Source organism: Nerophis lumbriciformis, linkage group LG06, assembly GCF_033978685.3.
Source record: "Nerophis lumbriciformis linkage group LG06, RoL_Nlum_v2.1, whole genome shotgun sequence".
Lineage (NCBI taxonomy): Eukaryota > Metazoa > Chordata > Actinopteri > Syngnathiformes > Syngnathidae > Nerophis > Nerophis lumbriciformis.
In genome coordinates, this window is record NC_084553.2 from 50,822,633 (window position 1) to 50,839,648 (window position 17,016).

Here is a 17,016-nt window from a genome sequence, read left to right on the forward strand (position 1 = left end):
TGCTCATATTTTGGTGGCTTTTCCTGTTTTGTTGGTGTTTTCCTGTAGCAGTTTCAAGTCTTCCTTAAACGCTATTCCCTGCATCTGCTTTGTTCTAGCAATCAAGACTATTTAAGTTGTTGCTATCCTTTTTTGTGGGGACATTGGTGATTGTCATGTCATGTTCGGATGTACTTTGTGGACGCCGTCTTTGCTCCACAGTAAGTCTTTGCTGTCGTCCAGCATTCTGTTTTTGTTTACTTTGTAGCCAGTTAGGTTTTAGTTTCGTTCTGCATAGCCTTCCCTAAGCTATAAAGCCTTTTTTTAGGGGCACTCACCTTTTGTTTATTTTTGGTTTAAGCATTAGATACGACGACAAACCCTCGTCGTCTCACAAGACGTGTTCCCGACATCTACAAAGCTGCCACCTACTGATATGGAAGAGTATAACACGGTTACGGTGCGGAGCTCCAGACAGCACCGACTTTTAACAACGGCAAATTATTTGCAGTCTATAAATACTGGTTTGCAAAAAATATTTTTACCCCAAATAGGTAAAATTACATAATCTCCCACGGCACACCAGACTGTATCTCACAGCACACAATGAAAAAACTGACATCTAAGTGAAATTAAATATCTCAAATAAGGGTGATATTTGCTTATATTCTGTCTAAATAAGATAATTCTTCTCACTAAACAGATTTTATGTTAGAGTGTTTTACTTGTGTTTAGGGTTTTGGTCCTAAATGATCTCAGTAAGATATTACAGCTTGTTGCTGAGATTGTATGACCTATATTGAGTAAAACATGCTTGGAACTAGAATATCAACTGTTGCAAAGCTGTGTCATCAACACTCACAAGTATAAAACTACTTTTCCATCCATCCATCTTCTTCCGCTTATCCGAGGTCGGGTCGCGGGGGCAGCAGCCTAAGCAGGGAAGCCCAGACTTCCCTCTCCCCAGCCACTTCGTCCAGCTCCTCCCGGGGGATCCCGAGGCGTTCCCAGGCTAGCTGGGAGACATAGTCTTTCCAACGTGTCCTGGGTCTTCCCTGTGGCCTCCTACCGGTTGGACGTGCCCTAAACACCTCCCTAGGGAGGCGTTCGGGTGGCATCCTGACCAGATGCCCGAACCACCTCATCTGGCTCCTCTCGATGTGGAGGAGCAGCGGCTTTACTTTGAGCTCCCCCCGGATGGCAGAGCTTCTCACCCTATCTCTAAGGGAGAGTCCCGCCACCCGGCGGAGGACACTCATTTTGGCCGCCTGTACCCCTGATCTTGTCCTTTCGGTCATAACCCAAAGCCCATGACCATAGGTGAGGATGGGAACGTAGATCGACTGGTAAATTGAGAGCTTTGCCTTCCGGCTCAGCTCCTTCTTCACCACAAAGGATTGATACAGCATCCGCATTACTGAAGACGCCGCACCGATCCGCCTGTCGATCTCACGATCCACTCTTCCCTCACTCGTGAACAAGACTCCGAGGTACTTGAACTCCTCCACTTGGGGCAAGATCTCCTCCCCAACCCGGAGATGGCACTCCACCCTTTTCCGGGCGAGAACCATGGACTCAGACTTGGAGGTGCTGATTCTCATCCCAGTCGCTTCACACTCGGCTGCGAACCGATCCAGTGAGAGCTGAAGATCCTGGCCAGATGAAGCCATCAGGACCACATCATCTGCAAAAAGCAGAGACCTAATCCTGCAGCCACCAAACCAGATCCCCTCAACGCCTTGACTGCGCCTACAAATTCTATACATAAAAGTTATGAACAGAATCGGTGACAAAGGGCAGCCTTGGCGGAGTCCAACCCTCACTGGAAATGTGTCCGACTTACTGCCGGCAATGCGGACCAAGCTCTGACACTGATCGTACAGGGAGCGGACAGCCACAATCAGACAGTCCGAAACCCCATACTCTCTGAGCACTCCCCACAGGACCTCCCGAGGGACACGGTCGAATGCCTTCTCCAAGTCCACCAAGCACATGTAGACTGGTTGGGCAAACTCCCATGCACCCTCAAGGACCCTGCCGAGAGTATAGAGCTGGTCCACAGTTCCACGACCAGGACGAAAACCACACTGTTCCTCCTGAATTCGAGGTTCGACTATCCGGCGTAGCCTCCTCTCCAGTACACCTGAATAGACCTTACTGGGAAGGCTGAGGAATGTGATCCCACGATAGTTGGAACACACCCTCCGGTTCCCCGTCTTAAAGAGAGGCCACCCCGGTCTGCCAATCCAGAGGTACCGCCCCCGATGTCCACGCGATGCTGCAGAGTCTTGTCAACCAAGACAGCCCCACAGCATCCTATTTTTCAACATATTGAGCAAAAAGGTCTCAAGTTTTTTTTCTACCAAGAAAAGTGCACTTGCCAACCCACCCGGATTTTCCGGGAGACTCCCGAAATTCAGCGCCTCTCCCGAAAACCTCCCGGGACAAATTTTCTCCCGAAAATCTCCCGAAATTCAGGCGGACTCAGGTCCATAATAACAAATATTTTATTTGAGTATTAACCCACAATTTAAACAGCATATCTGCCCAATCACGTTATAACTGTAGAATGATGGAGGGTGAGTTCTTGGTTTCTTATGTGGGTTTATTGTTAGGCAGTTTCATTAACGTCCTCCCAGCGCGGCAACAACACACAACAACAGCAGTCACGTTTTTTGTCTACCGTAAAGCAGTTCGTCTGCCGTAAACAGCAATGTTGTGACACTCTTAAACAGGACAATACTGCCATCTAGTGCATGTGATAAAAGCACTTTTGTGCGCGCCACGCAGCAATGCATCATGGTTCGAAAAATAGCGACAGAGAATAGAACAAGGATGGACAATTCGACCCTTAACTCAACAATGAGTAGATGAGTGTTATGTGTGTGTATATGTGTAAATAAATGAACACTGAAATTCAAGTATTTATTTTATATATATATATGTATATATATATATATATATTAGAGATGCGCGGATAGGCAATTATTTCATCCGCAACCGCAACAGAAAGTCGTCAACCATCCGCAATCCACCCGATCTAACATTTGATCAGAACCGCATCCGCCCGCATCCGCCCGTTGTTATATATCTAATATGGACGATGCAAGGCATTAGTGAGGTTATAAAGCTTTTGCCTGTTAAAGAAAGGAGACTGATCCAATGCAGCACAGACATTCGCGTGCCACGCTGTCACGACCCAGACGCACACCAGTGCGCAATCATATGGGAGCCGCGCTGAGCACACCTCCAAGCGCGTCTCGCTGCAGGCGACGGCCGGGTATATGGGCCCGACGCTCCAGCGCCATCCATTTTCAGGGCTAGTTGATTCGGCAGGTGGGTTGTTACACACTCCTTAGCGGGTTCCAACTTCCATGGCCACCGTCCTAGCTGCTGTCTATATCAACCAGGGTGAGCCCCACCCCTTTCGTGAGCGCACTGCGCGCGGAGTGACCCCTGTTACGCGCCCCCAGCAACAGGGGTGGCGGGCAGGTAAGCTGCGCGGGCGGAGCGCGCGGAGTGACCCCTGTTACGAGCCCCCGGCCACGGGGGTGGCGGGCAGGTAAGCTGCTTACCTGCTGCGCGTGACGCCGGCCGCGGCGAAGGCGGACGAGGCGGGGTGTCGGTGCGGTGGTGACCCTGGACGTGCGTCGGGCCCTTCTCGCGGATCGCCTCAGCTACGGCTCCCGGTGGGGCCCTCTCGGGGGAAGGGGCCTCGGTCCCGGACCCCGGCGAGGCGTCCCTTCTCCGCTCCGTAAAAGTGTCCATCTCTTTTTTTTTTTTCTTCTGTTGTGGCATATGCTGCAGGTGCCTGCTCGTTTTTCGTATGTGGGCAACAACATTTAACTATGTATATATATTTCCGAATTGGTTTAACTGCCACCCGCCTGAATCTATTTAAAATCTAATTTTTTTTTAACCACCCGACCCGACCCGACCCGCGGATAAAATCTAATTTTTTTAAATTTCATCCGCCCGATCCGCGGATAATCCGCGGAGTCCGCGGTTGTGCCCGCAAACCGCGCATCTCTAATATATATATATATATAATAAAATACATATATACACGTATATATATATATACATATATATATAGCTAGAATTCACTGAACGTCAAGTATTTCTTATAAATATATATTATCTATATATATATATACATATATATATATATTATCTATATATATATGAAATACTTGACTAGGTGAATTTTAGCTGTAAATATACTCCTCCCCTTTTAGCCACGCCCCCAACCACGCCCCCGTCCCACCCCGACCACGCCCACCCCTACCCCCCTCCCCCTACCTCCCGAAATCGGAGGTCTCAAGGTTGGCAAGTATGATTTTTGGGTTCATTGAGGTTAGCTAATTTGACTTGTTTTGGAAAGTCTTGACAAGCCAAATGTTCTTGTTCTGTTGGCAGATAATTTTGCTTAGTTCAAATAAAATCCCTTTAATTTTTGTATTTTTTTTTCTTCTTGTTTTTGAACACTGACTTTTTGCAGTGGTTGAAAAACACTGTACTCGAGGCACTGCCCTTCCTTCCCCTACAGGTGGAGTCACATTGAAGGTTATTCGGGGCTGTACTGTAGATTTATTGAGCAAAAAAGCAAAACATGTACTAACCTTTTGGCACTCCTTGACTGTCACGGGTTCGTCCACAGGAAAAGTCGTTGCCCGTCGACCAAAAAAAAACACCATCTGAAAAAAGAAGCACACGATAAAAAAAGGTCAAAAAATAAACCTGTGTACACACATAACAGCATTGGGGCCGCTGATGTGTTTTTATACAGTCTTGCCCTGGATGGAACCTTCACTGTTTGGACAAACCATCACACAGGAAATGAAGAACAATCACTTCCCTGAGAGAATAATGGAGGGAGAGAATCAACAAGGTGTCATCTGGCGCGATAAGGAAACCTAACAATGAGGTCTGGAGGAACTCCCCTGATGAGCTGTAAGGAGACAGCTTGCCAAAAGAGGACTTACATGGCGTGCCGGTCTGTGTTACCACTTCCACGCCGGACAGGAACATTTTATATAAATAAATACATTTAGAAAACAACTGACTTTTGTCTTATAGGCAGCAAAACTACAACTGGCATTGAACACAGATAGAAAAGCCTCCTGGAAGACATGTATTTATATACAACAAATGACTCAAACACACGCTAACGTAGCATGCTAGCATAACATTAAACAAGCTGCCTCCATGTTGACACCCATGGTTACAATTAGCTTATGTGTCAATCCAGTTTTACCTCGACTCACTAGTGACCCAACTTTAAAGATAACCGTACAAAAGACTGTCTCTGTAAGGTTTGTTTTTCTTTTTGTGTCATTGGGTTGCTTGAGTGTAGTTCACTTTCACGACACTGGAAGGGGGGCATTGAACGCATCATTTAGCAAGCTCTGAAAGTTACTGTGAACTTTGTTGTCAATTGTTTCATTGGCAGTGTGCGTCAACACTAGGCCAGTTACTTTATACCAGAGGTGGGACCAAGTCATTGTTTTGCAAGTCACAAGTAAGTCTCAAGTCTTTGCCCTCAAGTCCGAGTCAAGTCCCGAGTCAAGACAGGCAAGCCCCGAGTCAAGTCCAAAGTCAAGACTGGAAAGTCTCAAGTCAAGTCCTAAGTCCTGCATTTTGAGTTTCGAGTCCTTTCAAGTCCTTTTAACCACAGACTAATATATTAACACAGATTGTGTATGCTTTTCAAACGCTGTATTTATTTATTAAAACAAGTGCATTTTAAATTGCAGGAAAGAAAATTGTGCTGACATTGCACTTTATAATAGCACTATTAACCAGTCATTTTAAACATTAACTCATTCCTTTACAGAACAAACACATTGAAAAATAAAGTGCAAATGTGCTTATTTGTACAAAAGTGTTAACATTGAAAAAACATGACATATACGTGAACATAACAAAAAAGTTGTACTTTTTGTATGTCAGGGCCCTATGCTGCATTGCATTTGCAAAAGACCAAATTAGCCAAGAGTCTGTCAGTCATTTGTGCACGATGGGGGCGTAGTATGATGCCACCATGGCTGAAAACTCGCTCCACTGGAGCACTGGAGGCAGGCACTGCCAAGACTCTCATGGCCACTCGGAACAGTGAAGGAAGAGTCTTCATGTTCAATGCCCAGAACAAAAGGGGGGAGAGAGTTGTTTTGGGTTGGTGCACTACTTGTAAGTATATCTTGTGTTTTTTATGTTGATTTAATTAAAAAAAGAAAAAAAAAAAGAAAAATTTCTTGTGCGGCCCGATACCAATCGATCCACGGACCAGTACCGGGCCGCGGCCCGGTGGTTGGGGACCACTGAGGTAAACAACCAACAGTATGTCAGAAAGCTAGCTAAAACGGTACACATATTCATAATATAGTATACATTTTAACTGACCTTTATTTGACTATTTTTGTCTTTTTTTAGGTGGCTAAAATACGCGGTGCTGCTGACCGCCGTCTAACGTTACGTGTGATATATTGACTAACGTAACCCTGCTTAAAAAAAATCACTGAACAAAAAGTATGAATAAAGTAGTGAACTGCAACAGATTCCCGTGTTTGCAATAACGTTAGCAGTGAGTTTACAGCCTCACTGATTTAACTACACAGCAAATAAAAGTCACGTTACTTAGCCAATAAACGTTATCTTACATTCAAAACTTACCGTTCTTTGTGCAACTTCAAATGCCGGACGAAGTTGGAAGTTGTTGCCTCTCCATCAGTAATTTTCGAACCGCATGTGTTGCATACTGCAAACCGTTTTGTGTTGACCACCTCGTAATTTTTATACCCAAACGAAATTATTTTAGGTATCATTTTTTGTTCACTGGCGTGTGGTTTGGACATGTCTTCTTCGTTGGTTGTCCTGCAATTTGATTGGATGAATGCTGTGTGATGAAAACAAAGTAGATCTAATTTGATTGGCTGTTGTACTGAGAGCACACCAGCTGACACACGCAACGCTGATAGACAAGTACACAATGAAAAATACGGAGCGCTCCCGAATAACTTTTTCATCTTTGGGTTTTGGGGAAAGTAGCAAGTCATGTCAAGTCATGTCAATTCAAAAGGCTCAAGTCCAAGTGAAGTCACAAGTCATTGATGTTAAAGTCTAAGTCGAGTTGCAAGTCTTTTTACATTTTGTCAAGTCAAGTCTAAAGTCATCAAATTCATGACTCGAGTCTGACTCGAGTCCAAGTCATGTGACTCGAGTCCACACCTCTGCTTTATACACTGCAAAAAGTCAGTGTTCAAAAACAAGAAAAAAACAAAAAACGAAAATTAGGGGTATTTTATTTGAATTAAGCAAAATGATCTGCCAATAGAACAAGACAATTTGGCTTGTCAAGACTCAAGACTTTCCAAAACAAGTAAAATTAGCTAAAAAGGAACTAAAATAAATAGAAAAATATATAAGTTTTATTTAATAAAGAAATCTTTGAAGGCTGCCCCATACAACACATTTGGAAAATGGGAGGACTTTTTTGACTGCCCGTTGCCGTGGGATGCAATATTCAAACTAATCTATAAAACTACTATTGATGTGCAAAATCGTTATTTTCAAATCAAAATTATCTATAACTTCTTACCCACGGGGAAAATGTTAAAATGATGGAATATGACAGAGTCAGATGACTGCCGATTTTGTTGTCAGGAGTCTGAATCCACCCTGCATTTGTTTTGGTATTGTCATATTCAATCAATCAATCAATCTTTATTTATATAGCCCTAAATCACAAGTGTCTCAAAGGGCTGCACAAGCCACAACGACATCCTCGGTACAAAGCCCACATACGGGCAAGGAAAAACTCACCCCAGTGGGACGTCGATGTGAATGACTATGAGAAACCTTGGAGAGGACCGCATATGTGGGTAACCCCCCTCCCCCTCTAGGGGAGACCGAAAGCAATGGATGTCGAGTGGGTCTGACATAATATTGTGAGAGTCCAGTCCATAGTGGATCCAACATAATAGTAAGAGTCCAGTCCATAGTGGGGCCAGCAGGACACCATCCCGAGCGGAGACGGGTCAGCAGCGCAGAGATGTTCCCAGCCGATGCACAGGCGAGCGGTCCACCCCGGGTCATGACTCTGGACAGCCAGCACTTCATCCATGGCCACCGGACCTGTGCCCCCCCCCCTCAAGGAAAAGGGGAGCAGAGGAGAAAAGAAAAGAAACGGCAGATCAACTGGTCTAACAGGGGGGCTATTTAAAGGCTAGAGTATACAAATGAGTTTTAAGATGGGACTTAAATGCTTCTACTGAGGTAGCATCTCTAATTGTTACCGTAGCATCTCTAATTGTTATTGTGTCTTCCTTTTGGGTGGAAGTTGAAAAAATGTGTTTAAGGATTGGTTTGTTTATGAAGCTTGATGTGGTTTCTGTTATTTTGGGAGAGTTCATTGACAATCATGATTTAATCAATTTAATTATAGTACTCGGTAAAAGGTTTATTTGTAAGGCCAAAAACAGATATTCACTTAGTATTACTTTCTTTAAAACATTTATTCAGTATTTTTTAACTTTAAAAAGTTACATGGTTGAAAACGATAATGATGCCAAAAAACATAAAAAAAAGATGGGAAGTCCTCAAAGGGTTATGTTGAAAGTGTAATTATGTTTATAGATTATATGTTATCTGTTGTTGTATTCCCTCATTTTTAGTGACCTGAACATAAGATGGACTGTACATAAATTTTTGTTTTTTTTTGTTTTGAAAATGTAATTTTGTTTATAGATTATATGCAATCTGTTGTGTTCCAAAAATGTTCTGTTTATTTTTTGTTTTTTTTCTCAGTGTACATGAATGAAGGTGTGTGTTGCTGGACCCGACTTGGACATTATCTGGACTGGACCTGGTTTAAAAAAAAAAAAAAAAAACCTTTAAATGAAGCTAATTTCATTTACAGCCAGGTCTGGTGAAGATAGGGTCCTTTCTTTCCTTTTTTTTTTTTTTATAGTTAAGATAAATAAATATTTTCTTGGATAAAAAGGAAAGTAAAACAATATAAAAATAATTACATAGGGGAGAAAAAAGAAAGAAAAAAAAGTAATTAAATGAAAATGTTAGTGGACCAGCAGCACAAACAATCAAGTGTGCTTCAGGGACTGTGTTGTGTCCCTTGCAGAAGTGTTGTCCATGTTGTGGGAACCAGAATAATGATAGCAGAAAGAAACAACCCCTTTTGTGTAAGTGGGTGTGTATGAGTGTGAATGGGGGAGGGAGGTTTTTTGGGGGGGGGGGGGGTTGATGCACTAGTTGAAAGTGTATCGTGTGTTCTTTTCTATGTTGATTTAATAAAAAATAAATTAGCTAACTTCAACGAACCCAAAAACCCCTTAAAATAAGTATATTCTTGCTAATAACAAGTGCACTTTTCTTGATAGAAAAAAAAAATTAGACCTTTTTTCTCAATATGTTGAAAAATATTCTTAAATGAAGTAAATGCTAGTGCCATTATCTTGACATAATGATATGCGCCCGGCATTATATTTCTTGAAACCAGCAAACTTATACTAAAAACTAGTTTATTTTTTTTTAATGGAAAGGCAACCGCTTGTTACTCTCGGGGTCTACAAGCCGCTCAGGCAAATCATATGGTCTAAAAATGCATTTTCCCATCGATAACATGACATCATCGCGCCAAGTGCGTGCTCTTTCAGTCAATTAGTGCGTGAGGAATATAATATATATATATATATATATATATATATATATATATTAGGGATGTCCAATAATATCGGCCTGCCGATATTATCGGCCGATAAATGCGTTACAATGTAATATCGGAAATTATCGGTATCGTTTTTTTATTATTAGTATCGTTTTTTTTTGGTTTTTTTATATTAAATCAACATAAAACACAAGATGCACTAATTGTAAGTGTACCAACCCAAAAAACCTCCCTCCCCTCATTCACACAAAAAGGTTGTTTCTTTCTGTTATCTAATTTCTGGTTCCTACATTATATATCAATATATATCAATAAAGTCTGCAAGGGATACAGTCCGTAAGCACACATTATTGTGCGTGCTGCTGGTCCACTAATAGTACTAACCTTTAACAGTTCATTTTACTAATTTTCATTAATTACTAGTTTCTATGTAACAGTTTTTATATTGTTTTACTTTCTTTTTTTATCCAAGAAAATGTTTGAAATGTATTTATCTTATTTTATTATTATTTTTAAAAAGTACCTTATCTTCACCATACCTGGTTGTCCAAATTAGGCATAATAATGTGTTAATTCCACGACTGCATATATCGGTTGATATCTGTATCGGTAATTAAAGAGTTGGACAATATCGAAATATCGGATATCGGCAAAAAGCCATTATCGGACATCCCTAATATATATATATATATATATATATATATATATATATATATACAGCCCGGCCCCCAGCCACATTTTTTTTATTGTCATTTTGAATAATTTACCTGAATGTGCATGAACTATTTCTGTTCAAAAGAGTTTGAAATGTCAAATGTTAAATGTTTAAATATTAACTGTCCGTTTACTGTACTGTGCCAACTGTACTACTATATGAGTACGTATTTTCTCGTTTCATTGAAAATAAAACTGCAAAGTCCATTTGGCTGTCATCTGTTTTAATTATGAGACACAATTGTGTCAAAGTCATGATTTTTTTTGTTCATGCTTGAAATAAGAAATTATTGCTTTGAAAAAGCAGTTTTATACTTGTGAGTGTTGATGACACAGCTTTGCAACAGTTGATATTCTAGTTTCAAGCATGTTTTACTCAATATGGGTCATAAAATCTCAGCAACAAACTGTAATATCTTACTAAGATAATTTAGGACCAAAACACTTAAAACAAGTAAAACACTCTAACATAAAATCTGCTTAGTGAGAAGAATTACCTTATCAGACAGAACATAAGCAAATATCACCCTTATTTGAGATATTTCATCTTACTTAGATTTCAGTTTTTGCAGTGTAGTGACCCAACTTTAAAGATAACTGTACAAAAGACTGTCTCTGTAGCGCTTGTTTTCTTTTTGTGTCAATGGGTTGCTTGAGTGTAGTTCACCTTTACGACACTGGAAGGGGACATTGAACGCATCATTTAGCAAGCTCTGAAAGTTACGGTGAACTTCGTTGTCAATTGTTTCATTGGCAGTAGGGTGACCATTTCCATGACACCAAAAAGGAGGACATTATGCGGCATATCAATAAATTACTATGGTGTACATAGGACTCTGGTATACCTTATTTATAGTACAATTTTGAGTGGTTTAAAGATGATGTTTGTGTGGCTGAATAGGAAAAAATATTAAAGTCAAGTGTTTGTTAACAGTATTTGTATTTATTCAATACATTGTGGTGTTCAAAAAGTGACCACTGAGATGAATCTTTTCAAGTGCAGAGTGCCACAAAGCATAACATGTGTGGACTTAAATGTAGTTAACATATATAATAAAAAGAAAAATGCCACAAAAAATTTTCCACATCAACATCAAGGCTGCTTGCTGCATATCTGGTTGCGTTATGCAGAATATGGGCCAAACAGTTTACAGGGAGCACATCTTTTTGGCTCAGTTTCAGCTTCTGATACACACTGTTATGTTTGCCACAATTGACACTGGCATTGTCTGCTGCATATGCAGACATGTTTTTCACCTCTAAGCCAGACATCTCAAGTTTTGCCAGCAGCTGGTTTGTTATGGCTTCTGACGTTTCGTTGCTGTCACTATAAAAATCCAACAGGACATGTTGGATGCCTTCATCAAAGTGAAAATACCTTACCACAATGGGAAAACACTTGTTTGTTCCTTTATTTGAGGCGTCGGTTGCCACGGAAAAGGGTAGGTTGTTTTCTTTTATGTAGTCGGTATGTTCCTGTACTGAATAGTGAGCGATGACGTTCTCGCACAATGCCTTGGCTTTCGTTCGGCCACAGGCCATCCCTTTAGCTGTGGGCTAGTCACTGAAAGTCCACTTTCATGCCGCCGTCTAAACTTCTGTGATGCTTTACAGCAGTGGTTCTCAACCCTTTTTTCAGTGATGAACATTTTTTTAATTCAAGTACCCCCTAATCAGAGCAAAGCATTTTTGGTTGAAAAAAAGAGATAAAGAAGTAAAATACAGCACTATGTCATCAGTTTCTGATTTATTCAATTGTATAACAGTGCAAAATATTGCTCATTTGTAGTGGTCTTTCTTGAACTATTTGGAAAAATATATATAAAATAACTAAAAACTTGTTGAAAAATAAACAAGTGATTCAATTATAAATAAAGATTTCTACACATAGAAGTAATCATCAACTTAAAGTGCCCTCTTTGGGGATTGTAATAGAGATCCATCTGGATTCAGGAACTTAATTCAAAACATTTCTTCACAAAAAAAGAAATCTTTAACATCAATATTTATGGAACATGTCTACAAAAAATCTAGCTGTCAACACTGAATATTGCATTGTTGCATTTCTTTTCACAGTTCTTTTTGACAGACAATTTAGTGAGGGTCAAACCATCATGGCATGGGGGAAACTCTGGCTTTATGGTAATGAATGGAATAGCCTACTTGATTTGATGTTCAGTTTATGAACTTACATTACATTGCATACCCCCAGGGGTACGCGTATACCCCCATTTGAGAACCACTGCTTTACAGCATGGTACACCTTGCACAGCTCCGCAGCGGTTATCTTGTCATCCAGGGGCGACGAAACTTCACGAAAAAATGTCCTCATTGAAGAGGTACCTGCCGCACGTTTATTACTTTTATGTTTATCCGCGCACCCGCATGCCGTTCAATTGCAGCATTCCCCTGACTACTTACGTCGACATCACATCGACAAAGTGTGCAGAAGCCATAGAATGAGTCTCGACTGCTTTTCGTTATAAATTCGTTCCCTTTTATCCATTCAGAATTAAACGAGGTCTTGCGTTTTGGCACGATGCTAACTTTCTGTCAATGTCATGCCGTACTTTTTTAACCAATGATAAGCAGATTTGTATCCGACACAGCTCTTAGCCAATCATTTAATACGTTAACTGCGTTGGGGGCATTTTTTACGGTCTTTGATTGGCTATTGCGCTGCAGCCCAGCAAAGATGAAAAAACTCCGCTCTTCAAGCCTAGTGCCTCAAAAAGGAGGACAAATACGTGTCCGGCTTGAAGCTGCGCCGGACGCCGGACAGGGCATTAAAAATCCGGACTGTCCGGCCTAAATCCGGACACCTGGTCACCCTAATTGGCAGTGTGCGTCAACACAAGGTGAGTTACTTTATATACACTTTAATATCACTTGCTATGTGCTTAAAATTGTATTGCAACTCATGTTGTCCGTTTTATTGTAGTTTAATGGCTGTTTGGCATCAAGTTCACAAGCTAACTGCTAGCTGAATATCATACCCTGGTCGGGGCCTGTTTGTAGCATTGGACATGTTTGTTAGCCCCAATTTCCTATTTAGAAGTATTGTTGTGATGCTATTTACATTCTATTCATCATTACCGTAATTTTCGGTTGAGTGTGAAGCGACTGGGATGAGAATCAGCACCTCCAAGTCCGAGTCCATGGTTCTCGCCCGGAAAAGGGTGGAGTGCCATCTCCGGGTTGGGGAGGAGATCTTGCCCCAAGTGGAGGAGTTCAAGTACCTCGGAGTCTTGTTCACGAGTGAGGGAAGAGTGGATCGTGAGATCGACAGGCGGATCGGTGCGGCGTCTTCAGTAATGCGGACGCTGTATCGATCCGTTGTGGTGAAGAAGGAGCTGAGCCGGAAGGCAAAGCTCTCAATTTACCGGTCGATCTACGTTCCCATCCTCACCTATGGTCATGAGCTTTGGGTTATGACCGAAAGGACAAGATCACGGGTACAAGCGGCCGAAATGAGTTTCCTCCGCCGGGTGGCGGGGCTCTCCCTTAGAGATAGGGTGAGAAGCTCTGTCATCCGGGGGGAGCTCAAAGTAAAGCCGCTGCTCCTCCGCATCGAGAGGAGCCAGATGAGGTGGTTCGGGCATCTGGTCAGGATGCCACCCGAGCGCCTCCCTAAGGAGGTGTTTAGGGCATGTCCGACCGGTAGGAGGTCACGAGGAAGACCCAGGACACGTTGGGAAGACTATGTCTCCCGGCTGGCCTGGGAACGCCTCGGGATCCCCCGGGAGGAGCTGGACGAAGTGGCTGGGGAGAGGGAAGTCTGGGCTTCCCTGCTTAGGCTGCTGCCCCCGCGACCCGACCTCGGATAAGCGGAAGAAGATGGATGGATGGATGGAGTTTTTTTTCATAGTTTGGCCGGGGGTGAGACTTTTACTCTGGAGCGACTTATGTGTGAAATTATTAACACATTACTGTAAAATATCAAATAATATTATTTATCTCATTCACGTAAGAGACTAGACGTATATCAGCAATCGTCACACACACACGTCAACCAATAAAAACGTTAACATACCAGGCACGTTCTCAGTTGGTTATTTATGCCTCATATAACGTACACTTATTCAGCCTGTTGTTCACTATTCTGATACACAATTTAGGAACCACGCAAGTGTGAGTGTGAGAAGTGTGCCATGAAAGTAGGCCTTTTAAACGCTGTGGTGTACATTGGGTAATTCCTGCACTCTAACACTCTTAACGACCTAACGCTGAGCTAACATTCGCACAGATTGTCAGTTTTTATTCTTACACACAAGTGGACACGTGTCAAGTGTGAGACATAAATCGCCTCTTAGCCCCTATATTAGGTATTTCCTTAACTTGATCCCCCACGAAAGTGAGGCTGATACAGAATTTGCGAACCACACAAAAGAGTGTGTTAGAAGTGGGCAAAGAAAGGAGGCCTTTTAGGCCCTGTAGTGTCTTTCGGGTATTTCCTGCACTCTTGCTCTCACAAAGGTGATGCTAATGAAGAATTTGCTAACATATTAGCTCAGATTTTTTTTGTTACACTAATTTGGCCATGTGTAAAGTGTGACACATAATACGCCTCTTAGCCCCTAGTCTAGGTATTTCCTGCACTCTAGCTCCCACCAAAGGGGAAGCTGATACACAATTTGCAAACCACACAAGCGAGCGTGTCAAAAGTGTGCGATAAAAGAGGCCTTTTGGACCATGTACTGTAGAGTACATTGGGTATTTCCTGAACTTTATCTCCCACAAAGGTGAGGCTGATACACAATTTGCAAACCAACAAACAAGTGTTAGAAGTGTGCAAAAAATAGGCAATTTTTTTTAGGAAATTGGGCTGGCTCTCACAAAGGTGATAATGAAGAATTTGCTGAGTATTAGCTCAGATTTTTTTTGTTACACAAATTAATAACTGTGGAGGGGGGCGTGGCCTGCGGGCCTGCCGCGGAACGGGGTGTTGCCAGGACCGGCCTCGAAGACAGCAACAGATGCGTAGATGGCCCAAGTGGGCCTTGTTATCTAATCACCTGTCGCCTTTATTAGCAGCAGCCGTGATGAGACGAGCAGTTGGAGTTGGAGGTGCTGCTGGGCAGACGCAGAAAAGACTTGTTGTTGGGAAGCAAAAGGCTCGCACCTTGAGAACAAAATAAAACAAATGTTATACCCTGAATTCCTGGCAGTATGTGATGGTCTGAAGAACCCACTAGAGGGCAACCTCTACACTAACTATTTAGGTATTTCCTGCACTCTAGCGCCCACAAAAGGGAAGCTGATACACAATATACAAACCACACAAGTGAGCATGTGAAAAGTGTGTGATAAAAGAGGCCTTTTGGACAATGTACTGTAGAGTGGGTACTTCCTGTACTCTAGCTCTCACAAAGATGAGGTATTTCCTGAACTTTATATCTCCCACAAAGGGGAAGCTGATACACAATTTTCAAACCACACAAACAAGTGTGTTAGAAGTGTGCAAACAAAAAGAGGCCCTGTAGTGTGCATTGGGCATTTCCTGCACGCTAGCTCTCACAAAGGTGATAATGAAGAATTTGCTAAATATTACCTCAGATTTTTTTTGTTACACAAATTAATAACTATTTAGGTATTTTCTGCACTCCAGCTCCCACAAAGGGGAAGCCGATACACAATTTGCAAACCACACAAGCGAGCGCGTCAAAAGTGTGCGATAAAAGAGGCCTTTTGGACCATGTACTGTAGAGTACATTGGGTATTTCCTGAACTTTCTCTCCCACAAAGGGGAAGCTGATACATAATTTTCAAACCACACAAACAAGTGTGTTAGAAGTGTGCAAAAAAAAGAGGTAGTGTCCATTGGGTATTTCCTGCACGCGAACTCTCACAAATGTGATAATGAAGAATTCATATTAGCTCAGATTTTTTTTTTTGTTACACAAATTAATAACTATTTAGGTATTTCCTGCACTCTTGCTCCCACAAAGGGGAAGCTGATACACAACTTGCAAACCACACAAGTGAGCATGTGAAAAGTGTGCGCTAAAAGAGGCCTTTTGGACAATGTACTGTAGAGTGGGTACTTCCTGTACTCCAGCTCTCACAAAGATGAGGCTAATGCAGAATTTGCTAACATATTTGGTTAGATTATTTATTATTCTACACACAAGTGGACATGTGTCAAGTGTGACACATAAGACATCTCCTTGCTCATTCATTGACTATTTCCTGAACTCTAGCTCCTACAAAGGTGAAATTAATGCAGAATTTGCTCTCATATTAGCGAATTATATTTATATGGCGCTTTTTCTCTAGTGACTCAAAACGCTTTTACATGGTGAAACCCAAAATCTAAGTTACATTTAAATCAGTGTGGGTGGCACTGGGAGCAGGTGGGTAAAGTGTCTTGCCCAAGGACACAATGGCAGTGACTAGGATAGCGGAAGCGGGGATCGAACCTGGAACCCTCAAGTTGCTGGCATGGCCACTCTACCAACCGAGCTATACCGCCCCTATATATTAGCTCAGATTGTTAGTATTTTGTTTTCTACACACAAATAGGGATGTGTCAAGTATTGGGCATTTCCTGCACTCTAACTCTAATTCATAACTTGCTAACAAATTAGCTCAGACTGTTGCTTTTTACATAGAAGTGGGTGTGTGGGCATTAGAGATGCGCG